This window comes from Leucopleurus acutus (assembly GCF_964270905.1).
Source record: "Leucopleurus acutus genome assembly, chromosome: 2".
Taxonomy (NCBI): Eukaryota; Metazoa; Chordata; class Mammalia; order Artiodactyla; family Delphinidae; genus Leucopleurus; species Leucopleurus acutus.
Window position 1 is genome coordinate 64,509,211 of NC_139143.1, and position 23,403 is coordinate 64,532,613.

The following is a 23,403-nucleotide window of genomic DNA, read 5'->3' on the forward strand; positions in this document are numbered from 1 at the left end:
TCCTGTACTTTTCAAAAACCATTCAAACTCTCAGTCATGGCATTCAAGTCAAGTCCCTCATGACTGTTCAGCACATTTCCTACCATTTGCCCCCTCGCTGCTCTATTCCAGCAGAACTAAATCCCTTGCAGCTCTCCAAATGCCCAGGACAGCCATATAATTTCACATTATTGTTCAGATATGCGGCTTGCTCTGGAACCCATCTCTACCACTCTGAACATAACCAGCAATCCCTTCCAGACTCACCTCTTCAGTGAAGCCCTCCCTACACCCCTCCTCTCCCCCCCCCCCCGCTCCATAAATGGTCAATTCTTTCTCTGAATTATCATCTTATCTGACACATAAACCAGTTGTGTGTCAGAGGAGCTTCAGCTCCTCGAGGGGAAGTGGCACTCGCCTGGAACTCTAACATGAAGCACAGTATCTGACACATGGAAGAACATGCTCATTGAGCTCTTCCTAAGTGGGGGGAGAAAAATGGAGAGTGAGATGCCAGTTTGCTTGCCTGAATCTCCCACTAGACGATAAACTCTGTGAGAGCAGTGATACTGTCTATCACGTTTCATCACTGTATCTCCAATCCTACCCCAGTGCCTGCCCCGTATGCAGTGCTCAAGTGTTTGCTGGATAAATGAACAAGTAGAAAGCTAACAATCAACAGAGAAATAGAGTAGCTTCGTCATAAAAAGGTAGGAAATAGAAATGGAAGAGAAATATTACCTGTTGTGACATCAAGCACTGTCTAAAATCTCATTGAACCTCACAGTATTTGAAACTTGGAATGTATCATCCCTCTTTAAAGAGAGGATAAAGCTGAGATTCAAATCAGTTGAAGTAATTCACCCAAGGTCAAACAGCTAGGGTCAGAAGTCACATATGAACTAAGGTTGGTCTGATATCAAACATTCTATTAAACGGCTTCGATTTCTTTTTTCCTTAAGAAGGTCGTTACTTAAATAATAGAAGTAAGGGACAATGCCAATAACTGGATGCCAGAGGAAAGATGTGACAGTGATGACAAAAGGAAGAAAGTCAGGGGAGATCTGGGTATTTGGGCAGAGAGGTAGTATGGCGGAAAGGAGACATAGAAATGGAATGGGGAAAGTCATAGCATGCTAATGAATAACACTGAGAAAGAAGACTGTGAATAATCAAAATGAATAATAAGGAATAAGGGAATGGAGCCCAGGAAGGACAGGCAATGACCAAAAAAAAAAAAAAAAAAGAGTTCAAGGAGACTATTAAACAAGGGCAGGAAATGCTAAACAGTTTTGGAAACAATGTGAACATTATCAAAAGCAAACCCACAGGGCCTTTCTGCATCTTCAGCAGCTCCAGCTGCTAAGTGAGTTACAGTAAAATCCAGAAGTAGGGCAGAAGAACAGCTCAGCGTGGGAGTTCAAACCACGTCAGCTCCAGGCCCGGGGGGATTGCCCTGGGGCACAGCAAAGGACCTCTCCATGGTTTGAGAGTTTCATCAGAAGCAGGCCGTGACAGGGTCCCTGTGGGGGCAATCAGCTGGAGCTGCTGGCCATCTTTACTTGAGAAGTCTGGAGGGACTCACTGGAATGGTGAAGGAGCTTGTAAAAGGAAAAATAGAAAGTGAAGGTGATGTATAGGCAGCAGCTTTATGATTCTATGGCTTCAAATACAACTTAAGCAAAGCTTTGAAGGGTAGGAAAGATGTAGGTGAGCAGAGAGGGAAGGAGAGGGTATTTTAGGAGGGGAAACTCCCTTAGCAAAGACTCTCAGGCAGGAACTGGCATGCGATTGTGTGTGTGTGTACATTCGTGCAAGGAGTGGGGAGGCCCAATAAAGGGCCACTCTACTTGTACTGGGAAATAAAAGGAGATAGGATTGGATATATATATTTTTTTCTCTAGTTAAGTCTGGACTGACGTTCTCCTTGGAATATATCTTTCAGATCACAGCATCATTTTAAGACCAGAGAATCTCCTCACAGACCCCCCACCTATAAAATGGAACCAGTGGGTTTATGTAAATTGATCGAGGAAGTATGAAAAAATAAGACCGACAGCACATTTTCTGTTGTTAAATGATACATAAATTCAAGGATAATGCAATTTATTACTAGGACATTTTTGAGAAGTACAAGGCCTCCCTCCATCCCTCCCTTCCTGCATGCTTGGCTATCTTCCTGCCTCCCTCCTTCTTTCCATTACTACTTACTAAATACCAACTGTATGCCAAGCACAGTGTACATGAACATGACTGACATGATCCTTGCTTTCATGGAGCTTACATTCTGTGGGGAGAGGTGAGAGGGTGGGATCTGGGGAGACAGAAGGGGCAAGGCTGCCTTGGTCTGGTTCAGTAAACTGGGCCTGATTCTTTTGTCCCGAGTAAAAAGAAATCGAGTGGTTTGTATTCAGTTTCCATTTCTATTTCCTGAGTCCATTTCTAACTTTTCATAAAGATAGCTAAGTCTGACAAGAATTAACATGATATAAGTAGTTTATAGATTAGTAAACATAGTGACAAAACATATGGGAAAGTTTCAGCCTTTGTAATAATTAAAGAATATAATTTAAAACAAGTACAAGGCACTACCATATATTTACCAAATTAATGTAAAAATACATTTATATTTCATGAAATAATGAAGTAGTTCAATCACTTTGGAGAGCCATCTGGCAGTACAGAATAAGAGCTATAGGATTTGTCTTACATTATGATTTAGTCTTCTCATTTTGACCTATATATTTCAAGAAAAGAGTCTACAGAAATACCTACTGAAATGTCACCAGATATAACAATCAAAGTTCTTTTAAATGACTGACAAGGTAAAGAGAAAATAGGATTTTAGGATCCTATACAGGGGTTCCTCATCCTGTTATAACAGGAACAGCTCATGGTGAGAGTCGCCAAGGCTATGCACATGGGGAAATGAACCCTGAACCTGTATTTTTCCTGAGGTTGTTATGCAGACGATAGTTCTGGGAAATGTTAACAGGTGCCTCTTGGGGAAAGGATCTGGGCATCAAATTAGTCTGAAGAAAGCTGAGAAGTACAAAGGAAAAAAGGTTTTATCCCATAGGATTTTATGTTCTGTACATTTCCGAGAGGGTAATTTCTACAGAAGCCGTTCATAAACTAATTTGATAAAGAAATCCTGTTTTCTAGAAGTATCTGGAGAGTTAATTTTGATAGAAGACATGTAAGGGAACATTGAAGTTTGTTTTTAATTAACTTTTCAAGAAAAACATCCTATAAAAGTTTAAACAAAAGCGAATTGCATTATTCAGTTCTGTCCTTTGGTCCTTAATATTTTATATAAATATAGTCATTGTATACATATTATTTTATACTGCATTACTTACTTCACATTATCTCCATTATTTCCAATAATTGACACAGTTGACATTATCATCTGATGTAAATGATTATCTATCTATAATTTTGAAATACCATGAAGCACACAACCAATTCAATTCAATTCAATTCAACAAATGTGCAATATTACTGTTTCAGATCTGGGGTTCTCAACATTTTTCTCATGTAAAAACATCTCAGGGATAAAATACATTCTCATCAGCAATTATGGCTCATTTTGGTGATTGTTTCAGAATCTTCCGGGAGAGGGGGATTGAGGTGGGGAAGGATGTAATTGTGAGGAAATTCATCCATGATTTTCATTGGCCCTCCCCACCTCTGTCCTTGTTGGAAATCATTGTCTTAGACCCTGTGAATTAGACACAGTTCTAGTCCTTAAGAGGCTTACCAAAAATCATCAGTTACACGTGCACACACACACATACACACATAAAATAAACTATAACATAAGGCTGGAGGTGCAATAAAATCATGCCATAAAAAGACAAAAGTCCTAGGAGGTTACACAGAGAAGGAAGATGATTTATGCTTGGGAATTCTGAAATTCATTTTAAGGAAAACCTAGTCTTTGCCTTGACCTTTTTCTTCATCTGACAAATCCAAGTCATCAGCAAGATCTATAGGTACCACCTCCAAAATCTGACAATAGAGAACACTTACTGAGTGTTTACTACGTACCAGAGACTTTCTTTTCTTTTTTTTTTATTGGGGTAGAGTTGCTTTACAATGTTGTGTTAGTTTCTGCTGTACAATGAAGTGAATCAGCTATATGTATATATCCCCTCCCTCTTGGAACTCCCTCTTCCCCCCAATCCCACACATCTAGGTCACGACAGAGCACCAAGTTGAGCTCCTTGCACTATACAGCAGGTTCCAATAGCTATCTGTTTTACACATGGTAGTGTATATATGTCAATCCCAATCTCCCAATTCATCCCACCTCCCTTTCCCACCATCCCCCGTGTCCACATGTCCATTCTGTACGTCTGCATCTCTATTCTTTATTTAGTACTCACAATATCCCTATAAGTACATATTAGTAGTCTAAATGTATAGAAAAAAAAACTGAGGCACAATGAAGTTGTTACCAAAGTTCCCACAACTGGTAAGTGTTCGAGCCAGGATGATGAACCCAGGGAGTCTTGATTCCAGAACCTGCATCAATCACTATGCCACCCTGCTCCCATCACTCAGAACCCTCTGCTTCTCCTCAAATCCACTCCCTCTGCTCTAGATGAAGCCCCATCATTTTCTGTGGACTTCGGCAATGGCCTCCTAAATGCTCTTCTCCTTTCTCCCTTTGTGAATCCATTCTCCCTACATTGTCCTGAGTGATCTTTCTAAAATATAAATCAGGTGTCCCTCCTCACCTAGAGTAAAACCCAAAGTTCCTGCCAAGATAGAGTGAACAAAGCCCTGAGTGATCAGGCCCCTACTCAACTTTCCCACCTCATCTCACACTAGGCTCCAGGCACTTTGTCTCCCTTTCTCTTCCAGAACTTTCTGTCCTCAGGGACTTTGCACTTGCTCCTCTCTGCCTGGAGTAATATTCCCCACATTCTTCAGCTGACAGGCTCCTTTTCACCCTCCAGGCCTCAGCTTAACTGTTCTATCTCCAATAGACCTTCCCTGCCCTTCCAATTAGAAATGCTTCTCTGTTTTCCACTCTCACTGTATCATATTTCCTCCATAGCACTTTTCTCTGAAAAATATTTATCTCTTCACTTATTAATAAATTGCTCCCATGAAACTAAAAGCACCCTGAGGACAAGATGTTTGTCTGCTTATTCATTCCTGTTTTCTCAGCAACTCACACAGCTCCTGGCACAGATTCAATGCTCAAACAATATTTGTTAAATGAATGAATGAATGAAGAGTAGAAATCTATAAATAATATGCCAAATTGAAATCTCATGTGCCCAAGTGGCTTGTGACTGCTGCAGATTAATATAATATAATATAATGTAATATAATAAACAAGGTGAAAAGACAAGAAATGCAGCAGTCTCACAGATGCTTCTAGACTGTGTTGCATAGTGTTGTCATGGAACAAAAAGGTAAAATGAATGTTAGAGACCTAGAGCTTCAGGATTTGCTCGGTCACTGACTTACTTTAGAAACTATAACAAATAATAATAGGAAAATGAAGAGGAAGGAGAAGGTGAATGTGCAGAAGAAGGGAAAGATATGCTAACATTTATTAATTAGGCCCTGTTCTAAATGCTTTTTATGTATAAACTCACTTAGTTCTCATAACAACTATGCAGGTTCTCTACTGCAGCATAATTAGCTATCCCCAAACCTAGTGGCTTAAAACAAATAACATTTGGTTATATCTTACAGTTATTTAGGTCAGGAGTTTGGGCATTTGTCTGTTTCACATGGCTTGTTTAACTGGTGGTTTGATTGTTGGAGGGTCTAGGACAGCCTCACTCATGATTGGTGCCTTGGCAGTGATGGCTGGGAGGCTGGGCTCTGCAGACCCTTTACCTCCCCCCTCCCCATGTGGTGTCTCCAGAGGGTAGTCGAACTTTCTACGTGGAAGCTCAGAATTCAGAAACTTGGAAGAACATGTCAGTTGTCTAAAAGGCTTGGGTCAGAGTTCACATGCCATCACTTCCAATCTACTCTATTGGTTAAAGCAGTCACAGACCAGCCCAGATTTAAGGGAAGGAGAAATAACCACCAGCTGTTGATGGGAAAAGCAGCAAAGACTTTGTAACCATCTTCCATCTGATATAATAACCCTATGAGGAAAGGGTACCATCATCTCCAATCTTCAGCTGAGACTATTGAGGCACAGAGAGTTGGTAGACCCAGACAGGTCTCTGCCTTAATTTCTATTGTACACTGGTTAAGAAGGGATTGTTAACACCTTTCCTAACTATGTTTTACAGAGTAGAATAGTGAATGACCATTGAGTAACAATCATGTACAAAACACTGTGCTCACCATTGTGAGAGGGAAAAAGAGGAATAAAAACCCCAGTTTCTTGTTCTATATGTGAAAATTATTTGAAAATAAAAAACCATAATATACATTGATGAATGAATGTATAAAGAAAATGTGGTATATACATACAATTGAATATTAGTCATCCTTAAAAAAGAAGGAAATCCTGCCATATGCAACAACATGGATGAACCTGGGGGACGTTATGCTGAGTGAAATAATCCAGTCACAAAAGGAAAATACTGCATGAATCCATTTATCTGAAGAATCTAAAATAGTCAAACTCATAGAAACAGAGAGTAGAATGGTGGTTGCCAGGTGCTGTGGGAAGAGGGAAATGAAGAGTTGCTATTCAACGGGTATAAAGTTTCAGTTCTACAAGATGAATAAGTTCTAGAGATCTGTTGTTCAACATTGTGACTATAGTTAACAATATTGTACTGTGCACGTACATATTTGTTAAGGAGGTAGATCTCATGTTAAGTGTTCTTACCATAATAAAAAAGAAGACATTTTCAAAAAAAAAAAGGGGAAGAAGTAGAGGTACATAGGTAATAACAAATATGTACTGTATAATACTAATTTTCTTTACGAGATTATATATTCACATAAATATATACCACACATTGGTATTTCATATTCTTAAATAAAAGCAAACCTGTAGGGCTTCCCTGGTGGCACAGTGGTTGAGAGTCCACCTGCCAATGCAGGAGACGCGGGTTCGTGTCCCAGTCCGGGAGGATTCCACATGCCACGGAGTGGCTGGGCTCGTGAGCCATGGCCGCTGAGCCTGCACGTCTGGAGCCTGTGCTCCACAACGGGAGAGGCCACAGCAGTGAGAGGCCTGTGTACCGCAAAAAAGCAAACCTCTACTGGATGGATGGATAGATAGATAGACAGACAGACAGGTAGATAGATAGATGTAGACAGAGATATGAGGAACTGTTATCTGATGTATTCCAAGTAACCCCATGGAAGCAACACCAGATTTAGCTTCAGATCAAGGTGCTAAAAATAACTGTTAATGACTATGGGACCAGGAGAAGTCACTTAACCTTCTTGGGTCTCTTCATCCATAACGAGGGATTACCCTAGATAACTGCTAGGTTTCCTCCCAAATTTGAGTATCTATGATTCAAGATTTTAAAAGTGCTTTTGTGATACTACATACATGTGTTATGGTATAGCTCCCCTCACCTGAAATAGTTATTTGATCCTGGTTCCTGCAGAGAAGTCTTATCGGCTGTTCTAGGTTGGAGCCACCCTTACAGGAGGAAAAGTTCTCTGATTTCCCCTTCATGACAGGTACACTTCATTCAATACAAGGTGTCTGTCTTGGTCAGCTCAGCTGCTAGTGGGTTATCTCAGCACAGGAGGTGTATGGTGAGAAGAGGGATAATAGTGTTATACCAGTGCCAGAGTCAGAAAGTAATATTGTTTCCTATGAGTCTATATATCCTGGGGAGTTTAAATGCCAAAGCAGCTCATTCACAAATAGCAAACACCATCTTCAGCAGTTGCTATAACAAAATACCATAGACTGCGTGGCTTTAACTACAGACATTTATTTCTCATAGTTCTAGAGGTTGAAAAGTCCAGGGTCAAGGTAACAGCAGATTCAGTTCTTGGTGAAGGCCCTCTTCCTGGCTTGCAGACAGCCACCTCCTCACTCTGTGCTCACGTAGTCTTTCCTGGGTACATGAGAGACAGCTCTCTTCCTCTTCTCATAAAGGCAGTAATCCTATCATGAGGGTCCCACCCTCATGATTTCATCTAAACCTAATTATCTTCCAAAGGCCCATCTCCAAATACCATCACACTGGGACTTAGAGCTTCAACATATGAATTTTGGAGGGACACAAACATTTAACCCATAGGAGTGTTTTTGTCTAATGGCACCAAAAGTCAAAACATCCCCAAGAGCTATGGAATCCTCATTATCTCAGGAAATGTGCACTACACAAAATTCTCTGTTTCCTGCTTTTCCTCCTCTCTCAGGAGTATAACATTGGAAGATCAAAATAATTATCACAGAAAAACAACATCAAACTTTCATTTTCCAAGCTAGTCACCACAACAAACACACATTCTTGCCTTGGGCTTTGAAGAGCTCCCTTCATTTCCTCTGTTACTGGCTATCAGTGGGTTTGGGTATGACATGGTGATGGTTGCACATCACCCCAAAAAGCCTTAGTTATCACCTCCACCCCAACCCCAGCTCCCAGCCTCCAGCCCTTGGCAACTGCTAATCTACTTTCTGTCTCTGTAGATTTGCCTATTCTGAACTTTTCATATAAATGGAATCACACAATATGCAGTCCTCTGTGTCTGATTTCTTTCACTTAGTGTAATGTTTTCAAGGTTCATTCATGTTGTAGCATGTATCAGTACTTCATTTCTTTTTATAGCCATATAATATCCCATTATATGGAAACAACACATTTTGTTTATCCATTCATCAGTTGATGGACATTTGGGTTGTTTCCACTTTTTGACTATTACACATAATACTAATATGAACATTCATGAACATATTTTTTCAGGACATAGTTTTCATTTCTATTGAGTATATATGTAGAAGTGAAACTGCTAGATCATTGGCAGATGGGATTTATATATGGAAATATTTTAGCTTACAGGGCATTTGTTATGATTTATTCAGGAAATGAGACACACTAATTGAAACAAGATCTGTCTCACATAAATTGTTGCCAGTTCCTCCAAGGAGGAATTTATCAATCTCGGTTGAACTGGCTTTAAGTCAAGGGCCAGTCCTTGTCATTTTCCTGTTGTAGACCTCCCCATATTTCCCTGGTACACCTCTCCCTCTACTCAGTAAATCCAAGGAATGATTCTGAAAATGCATATTTAATATGGGGAACTTCATGGAAGGAAAAAATCTCTGCTTATCTATCTATCATCTATCTATTTCACTTCACACTTCCTGAAACAGGTTCTTAAAGAGATTTGAGCCACCTGGATAATCTCAACAAAACTCTACATTCTAAAGTTTTGAATAAAATTACTAATTATTATAACCAGCAGATTGTTTTAGGTCAAATGTAAGAAACAGTAGAGATATAATTTATGTGTTATAGAGACACTTTGTACTCTATTGCAATCTTTTTCAGATTCAATGTGAACCCTACTTTGGGTCCATTTTATACAGCCTAGAATGTGGCCTATTTTTTAATTATAATAGAACTTTATAGTTTATATACCCCTATTTTCAAAAATCATCTAGTAATATGTTTGACTTAGTTGATATTTAGTACTTGATCAGTAGGACAACCTTCACCCCTCAATGTGTAGCATTGCTAATTTGGCAAAATAAGATCCACTTCATATGCTTTATGTCTGCTTTATGACATAATTTCCAGGAACTCATTGTGGTGAAAACTGGGGACTTTCTGCACCAGTGTGTTGGACTGTACCCTCCTTGACCTCACCATCAGCTATGTTAAAGTTGACTCTCCCCAGTTGTGTTATCAAGGTAGCACTGGTAAGAATGTGCTATGGTGACTCCCAGAATCACGGCCAGACTCTCAGCATTCTACTTCACCAAAAAGCACCTGCTAGTGATAAGACTGTGCTCTTCATATCTCTCTCTTCAGAGAAAAACTGAAGGTCTATGTTAACTGTTATTTACCAGGTTCATTTAAGCCCCCAGTTGTTGATCTTCCAAATTTGATAATGCAACTGAAAAGTCAGTTACTTTTCTTTGCATTTAATCCTCTGAATGGTAGACTAAGACCCCGCTGATTCCTAAACTCTTAGTTCAATTATGTTATGACTTTTACACTAATTATAACCCCAGTGCCTGATAAACAACTAGGACCTACTCTACAGTGCAGGGAACTATATTCAATACATTGTAATAACCAATACTGGAAAAGAATCTGAAAAAGAACATATATATATATATATATATATAAAACTGAATCACTTTGCTGTACACCTGAAACTAACACAACATTGTAAATTAATTATACTTCAATTTTAAAAATGGTTTAAAATAAAATAAAAAATAAATAAAAATAAACTTTAAAAACCCCAGTGCCTTCTCAATTATAAACGTATAAAATATGATCAGTCAGCCCATTTTATGGTCAGGATTATTATATTCAATTCCAAGGTCATGTAATACAGGGAAAGATGAGGACTTTGGAATGCCTAGACTCAACCCCTGGCTTTTCTATTTGCAAAATGAGTAGTTTGGATAAATCATAATCTACCAGAACCTCAGTTTACTTTTATAAATTGGAGGTAATTATAGTATGGCAGAGCCAACACATGTGTTCCCCAAACCCTATCTTATTTTTCTCTTCCTAATCAACAGAAAGATTGCATTTTTCAGTCTTCCAAGGAGTGACCTAGAGGCCATTAGAAGTAGGATGTGGACCCGGAGATGTGAATTTTAAGAACATCTCATGGGTACATCTGGCTCTCTCTTCTCATGCTATAGTAAACTCAGAGGCCATGTGTTAAGATGTGTTCTATGCTTTCTTAGAGTCTGTATTTGTCAATGTGGTATCCATTAATCAGAACCAAATGAGTGGCCAAAGTTGTTTACATCTCCCCTGTGACCCAGCTTTTGTGGGTGCACAAAAATCATATTACAAACCCTCCAGCCAATCCCAAGTCCATATCCCCAACTGCCTTCTTTATCTAACTCTCACATACCAAGCCAATATTTCCCCTGCCCTAAAACACTCAGGGCCAGGTACCAGATAACTAGAGACCACCCCTATAGCCCAGAGCCCACCAACATTATTCAAACCAGTCCTAAGCAGTTTCCCTGCCCTGCCTTACCCTCCCCACAGAAAATACCCTAAAGGGTCTGGACCTATGCTTTTTCCCTTATTCCTACTTCTGCCTTCTAACTAAATCTGGCGCTTCCCCATGTGGGGGGAAAATGGTAAGTCATGGTAAGTCATGCCTCTTATTTCTAGGGGAACTGGGAATAAGCCCTTTGTATTTTGATATGGGTTTTCGTTTGAATTCATTGTTGTTTTCTGTCTGTGATGTCTAGCACAGGGAATGCCCCTCCCAAGAAATGAGTCTTTTGTTCGTCTGTTCATGTTTCCAGTTTCTGAAGAGGGTGACTCCCTATCTCTTAGAACAAACTGCCAAAGTGTATTTTTTGGTACATCACAATCCCTGTTTTGAGTCAATATTTCAATCGTATGCTCCACATTTGGTGAAAAGCTGTTTTGCTATTTTCACTTGATGGAGTAATAAAATAGATCATACTTGCTTTATTTTCGTACATTACTTTTAGACATTGTTGAGTCATCATCATAACAACTACCTTTTTTTTTTTTTTTTTGCGGTACGTGGGCCTCTCACTGTTGTGGCCTCTCCCGTTGCGGAGCACAGGCTCCGGACGCGCAGGCTCAGCGACCACGGCTCACGGGCCCAGCTGCTCCGCGGCATGTGGGATCTTCCCGGACCGGGGCACGAACCCGCATCCCCTGCATCGGCAGGCGGACTCTCAACCACTGCGCCACCAGGGAAGCCTTTATGTAGTTTTTTGACATAGAGAGAACTGACCAAACAAACAGACCAAAACATTCTAGCTCACCAGCAATTGCACCTTCCATTATAACTTAATACATTGGCTGCCTATTTTTAAAATCAGTTGATTTGAGTGCTTAGGACAAACAAATATACCTGAGTCCACTATGAATCCAATAATAAACTTTGTTTTTCTGGACACTGATGACCACTTCCTAGAAATATGACCGTGAGGTTATGGTAGAAGGCCAACATGATATGTCTGGATAATGATAACAAACACTTATTAAGCACTTAGAGCAAATAAATGCTTGTCTCTTTAAGTAATTTAATTCTCATAAGTCATATTATTATTCCCATTTCACAGATGAGAAAACGAAGGCAGAAAGTCATTAAGTAACTTGACTAAGTTATGAGGTGACAGAAATAGGGTTTTAATCCAGGCAGTCTGGCACGAAAAGCCACCTCTCTTGACCACCTTGCTATATTTCTTCCATCCTGTCTCTCAATAATTGTTACATATTAGCCTCTTCCTCTCTATTTCCCGCCCCCATCATTTTTGGATTAAATTCAAAAACATTAACAGACCTAAAGTATCAGGAGCTAGAGGTCTTGGTATAACCAAGAGATTAAAGCTCCAAGCCTCAGTAAGAAACTCTTTCACCTATGTGGCTGAGGATGCTCCCCTGGGGCTTACAGGTTAAGCCACAGATATGCTAGGTCCTAAAGAGATATTCTCTACTTTGCACCTCCTTGGATTTTCTTCCCCTGGTATTGAGAATGGAATGGCACAGAAGGTAAGGCTGCATAGGGCCAGGGAAGGGGCAGGAGACAGAGGTGACTTTGGTGGGGGCTTAGGCAAAGAGGAGTCTGTAACTCCTTAACAAGTAGCAGTATTGGGGTTTGAGCCAACAATTCTATATAAATACTAAACGTGCTTTGCCTTACTTGGACCTCCATGGATATATTTCTCTTGGGACCATCCAGGAAAGTGGCTGTGGCCACAAAGAACTCAAGGATTTGCAACCCTGGATCTCTGGCCAAATATCAGTATTATCCACAGGACGAGCACAACAGAAATAGCATGTCATTTTACAGATTAAAAAAAAAACTGGTAAACTGTAGAATAAAGATCTTTACCTCCATTCCTGTGAGATGGGCAGAATGAACCCGGAACAAGTTCTCTAAGGTGTCTCCTAGAACCTTTGCAGTTCTCGGCTACAGATGACTAGGATTGTCCAGTGACTTGTCCTTGTGACATCAGATAAGTGATTTGCAATCTTTTCTCTGCCTGCCCAGCACACATTTCCATAGGCTACAGTAATACTTCAAATGAGATTTGTATAAAACTACACAACTTCCTCAACTTCAGTGGGGTAACATCCCCATAAATCCATCATAAATTGAAAATATCCTAAGTGAAAAATGCATTTAATACACCTAACCTACTGAACATCATAGCTTAGCCTAGTCTACCTTAAATGCACTCAGAACACTTACATTAGCCTACAGTTGGCAAAATCATCTAGCACAAAGCCTACTTTATAATAAAGTGTTGAATATCTCATGTAAGTTATTGAATACTGTACTGGAAGTGAAAAACAGAACGGTTGTCTGGGTGTACAATGGTTGTAAGTGTATTGGTTGTTCACCCTCTTGATCGTGTGGTTAACGGGGAACTGTGGCTCATTCCCACTGCCCAGCATCATGAGAGTATATTGTATTGCATATTGCTAGCGAAGAAAAGATCCAAATTCAAAATTTGAAGTAAGGTTTCTACAGAATTCATATCACTTTTGCACCACTGTAAAGTTGAAAAATTCTAAGTTGAACCATCGTAAATTGAGGACCGCCTGTACATGTTCCTGCTCCCTTCAGTACAAAATAATGAAGTCATGTTGCTCAGTACTTTTAAGAGAGACCAAACAAACAGACCAAAACATTCTAGCTCACCAGCAATTGCACCTTCCATTATAACTTAATACATTGGCTGCCTATTTTTAAAATCAGTTGATTTGAGTGCTTAGGACAAACAAATATACCTGAGTCCACTATGAATCCAATAATAAACTTTGTTTTTCTGGACACTGATGACCACTTCCTAGAAATATGACCGTGAGGTTATGGTAGAAGGCCAACATGATATGTCTGGATAATATGGAAATATATATTCCAAATATTTTGGAAATATGCTAAATACATGTCATTGCCCCAGGGAGAAAAAAAACAGTTTAGTGAAAATGAGCAGCAGTGTGAGACTTCAGTATAAACTTAAACTGAACTTGAACATGTAACTAGTTCTAACATGTCTAATGAATAATAACTGGGCTTTTTTTCCTTCCTTGTTCTTAGCAATATCAAAGAGACAGAGACTGATCAACAAGCAGTAACTAATAACTGCAGTGACTTACCTCATTCTATGCTTGTTAGAAAAGTAAAATAATTTAGTTTGTTATATATTTATAATTTATTTAACGAATCTCCCCATGTTTCCAAATATTGCTATCTATCTATCTGTCTGTCTGTCTATCTATCATTATCTAGAAAACATTAGGATAACTTCCCAAGAGTTAGGAGGGAGTGGTTTCCATATGATCACCCCAGCAAATAAAAATAGTAACATTTAGTGTTAACTAAATTCTTTATAAGTATTGATCATGGCAGTTGATGGGTTTATTCACTCTTTACAAGGGATTGTACAAGCCTCTAAGTGTGTATTTACTTAATATTTTTTAGAAACTAGATTTAGAATTCTCAAAAACGTAAAGTTAAACAAGTCGAGCAAGACTGTTGACCATGTGTGTCCCGAATGCCCCTGTTCCAGGCTTTGGCCCCTAGAGGGGGAGGTACAGTTGGGGAACACTGTGGGCAGGAGGAATTGCTTATTGCCTGCTCCCCACTCAAGACTTGGAGAATAACTACCTCTTGCACCAACCTGGCACACAACCATATCAATTAGGAAGCCCAGAGTGGAGGGAATCTCAACAGTTCAGCTTTCCAAAGCAACCCTTGGTTCCCGTGGGCTGTGGGGGGCTGAGGCAAGATCCACAGATCAGACACTGATTCCACAGTGGACAGTGACCTTATTACAGAGACTGACGTGGACCTGTGGGCCAGTGGACCAGCAGGAGGATATGGTGTAGACCCAGGCCTGCTGCCAGTGGGAACCAAGCCCAACCAAAGTGCCACGGCCGGGTTCTGAGCAGCCAGGAGAGAAATGGGGCAGCAAGACACTAGTCACTGACTTCACAGGAAAATGCCAGCAAAGCAAACAGCAGCCAGGTAAACAGGAACATCACCTGGTTCCAGAGAACATGGGACCCAAAGACACAAAGTCTTCCTCTCAGACCTTCTTCCTCACAGGTATATATATCAGCTCTGGGAGAAACATAGGAGAGGGGAGCAATCAGAGAGAATGCATTTACTGCCCCCACTAGAGAGACTGAGCATTACCTGAAGGAACTGATTAAATTATCAAATATTTTTTCCCCCTGATAGCCAGCAGATGAGTCCCGCTAAAGATCAGATGAGCTCTAGGCAAAAGAAAGAAATAATATTCGGGAAGGATCCAGGTTAGGGGCTAAGGTGGATGATTTAACACACACATCTATTTTCACTCCTTCCTAAAATCAGAACTGCAGAAAAGGAAGCTTTGAAGAGACACAAATCCACAAGAATGGGAGAACAGAAGAGACCCCAGCAGCACATTCTGGAAACTGGAAAGAGATGGGAAAGTGACAACTAACTCACTAGGTCTGAGAAAGCTGAATCCCAGATGTAGGCAAAGCTGCAGAGAACCAACCCAATTAACATCACAAAACCTTCAAAGGTCTTGGGAACTGGAAGTCCCAAGATCTCTGGAACTTGAAGGGCCTCTGAAATAAGAAGGCCCGAGTGAATACTATTTCAGAAGCAGTTAGAGTCCCTAGATTCCCTCGTCTTCTGTTTCCCTTTTCCCAGTTTGACAGAAGTCTGAAGATTTGTTCTCTGAAAAGGGTGATAGAGGAATTCTGGATCTGGAGGACACAGGTGCAGTTGCGGGTGTTGGTACCTGATCCAAAATACCGAGTGAGGGGCTGTGCATAGTGAATGCTGAATGTGACAAACTCTTGGCATCTTCCCCCAGCTCTGCTTTGAAAACTCTAGCAGAAAGACACTTACACTCCCAGCAGGAAGTTGGAATCCAGCCAACTAGTCTAATTCAAGCAGTGTGGTGCAAGACAGACATGATGAGGACTGTCTTCACTACGTCTCTCATCTCAATTGAACCATCTTTTTAAATTGAGTAGAGACTATGCTAGGGAGCCAGGTCCACATTCATTCATATCTGTCCCTGGCTTGTCGTGACCTTGAGCTGATCAAAGTTCCTACGATCTCCTCTACTCCTTCAACTTTAGCCAGCTGAGGATGCTTCTTTCATACCAAAGAATCCCCCTGCATTGCCCTATTCCGGAGGGCTACACGTAGGTGGTGAGATGCAAAGCAGAAGATACAAAGCAGCTATTCCATTTGACCACATTTCTATCAGATGCCCAAAGCCTGGTCCACATGACAGCCCTGCAGATTGTGGTGACTATGGGGTCAGCTATGTGGTTACTCCTACGTTTCTCACTCACGATCTTGCCCATTGACTTACCCAAGGGGATCTTATAAACTCTCAGGAAAACTAAAACCAAACCATGATCCAGAGACTCTATTGAGCTTTTCATCTCCTGGGAACAGTCACAATACTGGCAATATGGCTCTTTCTATACACCAATAGATTTATGTGTACCACTCAGATTTTCAAAAACTACATGACGCACTGTTTATGGATTCACACACCATGGTGAACTATAAACCTTAGTTGCCACAGGAGAGTAAAGATATGAATGAGTGCAGCATGGTGGCCGCTGCTGAGATCACACCTGGTCTAGCCCATGCATTCATGGCTGAAAGTCAAACCGAAGACTTAGCTAACCCTCTGGAAAGCATGAGGGCACAAGCAATACCTCTCTGGGGTGCTTCTAAAAGAGAGGAATACAAAGAAAACAGAGGCCTTCTCTTCCACGTTGATGAAGACCACCTAGCTCTGCCACCTAAGGGCTTCAAGGCCCTAGTTGTGTTGCTACTTGACAAGAACGGGATTTCTCTGTGTGGGAGCATATAGGAAACATCCCTTAAAAATTGCCAAGTGTACTTAGGTGACAAGAGTGGTAGAGAAAAATGGTCAAGAGATTGGGCTCTCAGATGAATTCAAACCGAGACTCCAAAACCTACTAGCTCTCGCCTTAGTCAATTTACGTAACATCAGAATTCAATCTCTTTATCTGTATAATAAGATGGTCACACATTTTTTTTGTTCAATCAATACCATTCACACATTTGTTGAAGAAATACTTTTTGTGCATTTATTCTGTGCCAGGCACTCTATTGGCACTTAGGATGCATCAGTTAAAAAGAGAGAGAGATTTATCAAAACATTCCCTGCCCTTACAGTACTTGTATTCTAAAGGAGGATATAAACAAAAATAAACGCTAAGTAAACGTAGTAAATATGTAGTATATTAGAAGGTAAGTCCAAGGAGGAGAAAAAGCAGGGAACTGGAAGTTTGGCGGGGTTTAAATAAGAGGTTTAAAGTAAGCTTCAACAAGAAGAAAACAATTGAGCAAAGACTTAAGGGAGTAACATAGGGATTACATGACACAGTGCAATTAAATGGTCTTACCGTACACCTCTCCCGGCATAGCAGGGGCTCAGCGAATTATGACAGTGATGTTGGGAGGAAGAGGAGAAAGAGGAATGGCAAGAGGTCAAGGTTCCAAGTGGGCAGATGAGTGGGAACAGCAGGATGTAACATATGGACTATTGTTGTGAAGATGACACTCTTCAATAATAGTAACTATTATTTATCGAAATTTGCCTATGTGCTAAGCATAGTGCTAAATTTTAAAATATTTTATCTCATCTAATACTTGTAAACAGCCCTATGAAGGCAAACTGAGGCTGACAGAAATAAGTCATTGGCTCAAGGTCACACAGCTAGCCGGCAGTAAATTAGAGGTCGCCAGAACCTTGGCCAGGTGCTTCTGCTACTGGCACTCTTGGTCCCCTTAATGCTCTGCTTCCCAGGTTTGTTCTCAGGCACGAGTGAGACTAGTGGAAGCGTGGGTCACAAGTAAGAAACGGAGGCATGTATGGAGTGATGGGGTCAGGACTATGCCGCTCTCTGCATGTGCACTGGATGAGCTGCCTGGCTAAGCACTAACACCATATAACTTAGTAAGTCTGCTAGACAACAATCCTCCCTGAACAGAACAGGGAAAGACACTGTGGAACCACCTAATTGGGGGAAGGGGGGGTTAAATAATAGATTAGAACTTCTTCAAGCCAGACAGCCTCTCCCAAAGTGTGCTTCTTAGCAGCCCAGGCCCCAAAGATGCTACACGATAAAAGAATAATTGGTAGTCCAGTAGGCATGAGGCCCCTTGTCTGCAGCATCCACCCAGGGTCTGGTCATGGGAAGACTCAATGACGCACATGTGTTGACTGACTCCAGAGGAAGCTGTGCAATTGGGTTAATCCAGTGCTCCTCAGACACAGTTGATTACAGAAGCCACCTGACCTGCGGGAAAGCTAGTCTGCAGCTCTGAGGCATGCCCTGCACATGGAGAGGAAACCAGTGGTGTTTTCAAGATTCCTCTCAAGCTAATGAGAAAATATAGTTTAAACTTAAGTTCAAATCTATGCTCAGAAAGCAAGCCCTCTCATGCATTAAAATGTTGGAGGGAAGAGAGAAAGGCCTTGGAACACGAGAAAACAAAACTGAGAAATTTTACACCATGCCTTGGTTTCACAAAGAGCAGAAACTGAAACCAACAGACATTTCTGTTAAAGGGTTCACCTTCTGGAGCCCTGCAACCCGGCAACGATCTCATATTATCTAAAATAAGCAAGAGGTTTCCCACCACAAAGCCAGAGGGCAAAACAAGTCGGCCAGGCCCTTCAACGGACACAGCAGCCTAAAGGGCTCACATCAACACAGGCACATTTGAACAGAGAAGGGGAGACAATGCGAGCCACCTCCTCTACCACTTTCTCTGAGGCTGTGAAGTCTGCCACTTGCCGCATGAACCTGGGCAGCTCCAATATACCAAAAAAAAATGGGGGAAGTGACACTGGGTGACATTCTCCATGAGAGAAATGAGTAATAGTGTCAAAATAGTGCATGGTCTACTGCCCCTAGAGACTTTAGCATGACACCTCCCCCACCGAAACAGTGAGCCAGCAACAAATAGCAAATGTCACAGAAAACAAACCTCTTGTTTTTGGTCCCCCCCCTCAGCTGAGGCTTGGAAGGGAGGAAGCCAGCTGAGAACACAGAGGTGGTGAAAAGTCACACTATGAAGCCCCTGTAGTGCTTTTATTCACAGGCAACATAATTGAGCATCCCTATGTGCCACGGTCATGCTAAGTTTTCTTAAAAATATTTTATTGCATTTAAATGAATATCCAGGGTAGCCACAATCAACTTTGTTATTAATCTAAACATCAGAAGCCACACACACCTCCCTTCCCAATCTACTGTATTATAAATAAAGAGGAAATTTAGAACAGGTTCAAGCCAGCCTGCCTCGCCTGAATACCAGTAGAAGCAGAAAGGATATGCTGAAAACAGATAAGCAAATAGGTCTCTTCTAACATTATCCCCATCCCCCCATGGATGGTACCACCTTCTCATTTCCCCTTCTGCTGCCGCTCGAGTCACTGCACAGCTCTGATCACATGACCCTGAATGTGGCAAAACCAAACACGGGGCACCAGGGGAAGCAAAGTTGTAGCAACTACAAAAGAATTTTGTCAGGTCAGGGCTTCATTATAATATGGGATTAATAAGGCTATCCCTGTGATAATGCTTCCATCTTTACTACCATCTGCACTGCCACAATTCCCTCCTTGTCCCCAAACAAAGAGACACAAGTTAGAGGAAAAAGATACATTCTATTCTACTGTTCACTGACTGGATCCCCAGTGCCTAAAGGACATATCTGGCATATAGTAAATTAAATATCTGTTAAATAAATTTGTTGCTAAACAAAAACAGTCGTCTTTCCCTAGGAGGTAAGATGGGTAACAAATCACTTGAAAATGTGGTCGAGTTTTTTACATTTATGTAAATAAATGAGATGAAGAGATGGGTCCTATGAATGTGCTTCAGAATGGGTCTATAAGTTTTCTTGCTTTGTTATTTTGTGTGTTTTTAATTAACCCTTATGTGCCATTAACTAGGAATCCATAGGTTGTATATGTTATTCTTACCAGGTATTTATTCCCACAGCACCTTGCTGCACACGAGTATTAGAATACTACTACATAACAGAACAAGGTGGGAAGGGAGAGAGGTCCTTGGATAGAACAGAATTCTTGGAAGAGTTGTTATAGGAAGAGATACTAGGTGCCTTTAGTCTCTCTCCCTTGTTAATCCTTTACCTCACTTCATAAGCTAACAAGTCTGTGCTTTTAGCTTGTCTTCACACAGATCAGGAGCCAAAGGCATAGCCTCATTTTTTACTTTCATGTCACCATAATCCAGTGACCATTTTTCTCCCAGTCTTCACCCTTTTCCATCATTGACTTTTGATCATTTCCTCAACCATTCCTTCATAGCTGCATAATATTACACTTTTCTTCTTTCTTTTCATTTTTTCAAGGTCCTCATCTTTTGCTCCTACCCTGTGCATTTCACAGCCCCATTTGTTCATCCCATCTTTATTTCACACACTCATTCTTACTCATTTTGACTTCTGTGCTTTGTTTTCCTTGTGGGATTATTCATATTTTCTCTTACTTTCTTCTTTCCATCCTCTTCCAACCTCCCCCACCCTTTTTTTAAACCTTTTATTTTCTAACGTTCCACTTCCTTGATCTTCTATCTAGGTTACTGCCCCTCTCAAATTATATAAAGTTTGGCTTCTGCATTCTTATTTAGAAGGAACATTTTATAATTCTTAAATGTCCATTACTTGTATCCTCAGATTTTCTCTCATACCCTTTTGGTTTCTTTTAGAGTTTGTATAGACCAACACTGATGTGTAGCAAGATCTCCTTGTTTCAAGCTTCTTCCCTTCACCTGTAGCCTTTTATTCACTATAATAAAGGAATACGCATAAGCCTTAACAGGTTAGGAGGGGCAAAGTTGGCAAAATTCTAGAAGAGTCACCTTTTTCTTCCTCTTCTATCTCCCCCTTCCTCACAGTTTCTTCTCTGGCAAACTGTGCACACATTTTATCTACGTGAATTCTGATAACTGGTGACTATTATAAAAATCTATATTCCTTAATGACTATATGTTGATTAAATATATAAATTTTTGTACTTTCCTTTTCCCTATGTGTACTTGTATCTGTATATACTTATGTATATAGGTCCCAGTGACCAATAAGTGGAGCTTTGGAAAATCAAGTGTAGAGACAAAAAACAAATCATTAAAAGGAAAAAAAAGACTACTACGTCTATCTAATACTCAGTAGATGGTATTGAAAATGAATAGAAAAATGATACCATGATATCAACTCTAGAGGAAGCTATAGAATAAAATTATAAATTAAAAGAGTAAAAAATTTTCTTGGGGATCCAGAGAAGATATGGAGCAATCTGTCCAAGTTTCAAGAACAAGATAATTTCAATTTTTTATTCCATGTTTAGGGGAACCCAATACTTGTCTCTTAAACAGGCCAAAGCTGAACAACTTACCTGATTTGTAAAATATTATGTAGTCTCATAGATCTTGACACCTATGGCTAATTAGAGTACACGGTGTGGACTGGCATGTGAATAACTATTTTTAAAAGATAGGGAAATACAGCAAATGAAGGATAACCTACGTTTTCTTTCTCCATACCATTGTTTCTCTTATTATCTGACCACATCACTTCATAATTTACTACACATGATCTTTAATTATTGCATTCCTTCTTCTCTTGTCCTGACATTAACCATATAGTTCTTGAGAAAACAGTCTGTATCATGTGGGACGGAGAACAGAATAATAATTGTTTATTAAGTGTTTACTATATTTCAGGCACTATGCTGCATGCTGTAACGTTGAGTTGGCTCATTTTACACTGACAATCATCTTGTGAAGTACATATTGCTGTTCCCACTTTACAAAAGAGGAACTTGGGCTACAGAAAATTTAAATATCTTGTCCCAGATCACGTGGACAGAAAGTGGAGAGACTGAGATTCAATCCCAGATTAATCTCTCTACTATCCTAGTCTTCCTACCTGCATAGTCTCTATCTCACTTCGAGGCATGTGGTAGGTATTCAGAGAATGATCCCCAACATTTAAGGTAATAGCAGTAAAGCCAAGCAAAAGGTCTCTCTCCTCATCTCATATTTTAGGACTGCCTCAAAGCTTACTACTTTTTATTACTACTTGTACTGCCCCTCTCACAACTGGCACTAGGGCTTGGTATTCCCATGCTTCCCTTGTGCAACAGTCCTCACTTGAAAATTCTCTTCCCAGCATCCCTTGACCTTAGGATATCTGGGCCTTCTTGGGGGCCATACAACTAATACTTTATACATGTGCACATGAAGGGAGAATCTCTTCTGTGTCCCTTGTTTCTCCCACTGCATCTAGCATAGTACTGTACTGCATTTTCATCATTATTGTTGTCGTCATTGATGGCTACACTGGTGTGTTCACTTTGATGTGTATACTTTTCTGTATCTAATAGATAGTTCTATTTTAAAAATTTGCCTAAAATATTAAGAATAAAGGATATGTTTGGACACCCTGTTCAACTCAGCATTCACCCTCATGTAAAACTGAAAACATGTGTTAACAGGTTTTAATACTAAAAAGTATAAAAGGCAACTTTTAGGAATTTATCCTAATGAACTAATCAGAGATACAGGTTAAGGATGCACAAGGAAATTTGAGGCAATATTTTTTTAATTTTTTGGCTGCGCCCCACAGCATATGTGATCTTAGTTTCCTGACCAGGGATCTAAACTGTGCCCCCTGAATTGGAAGTATGGAGTCTTAACCATTGGACCACAAGGGAAGTCCCTGGCAATAGTTTTATAATACTGAAAAATTGGAAATTGTGTAGCTGTCCAATGTGACAGAACTGTGTCTTACTAAAATATAACTACTTGATGGAAACATGGGCTTCCAAATTAACTTAAAAACATTCAGAAAATGTTCATATAAGGAAAAAGCATAAACCCCCATATGATAGCAATTTGTTTAAAAATACACTCACACACAGACACGTGTATGTCTGTGTGTGTCCATATAAGTGTGTATGTGAATGTATAGCTATAAGGTGTATATTTTATAGACATATTCATAGAAACAACAGAAAATAAAACACCTCAATATATCACCAGTATTTATTTCTGGAGGGTGGAATTAGTCATTCTAAGTTTTTTCCTTACATTATTCTGCATTTTTCAACTTGAATTTACTTCTTCCTCAACTCTACCTTCTCTCCAGCCACCAAGTACAATATTCTCCTCTCCTCAAACTTCTTTTCCACTCCACCCTTCATGACTACTTCATTCAGGGAAAAAAAATTAATAAATTTAC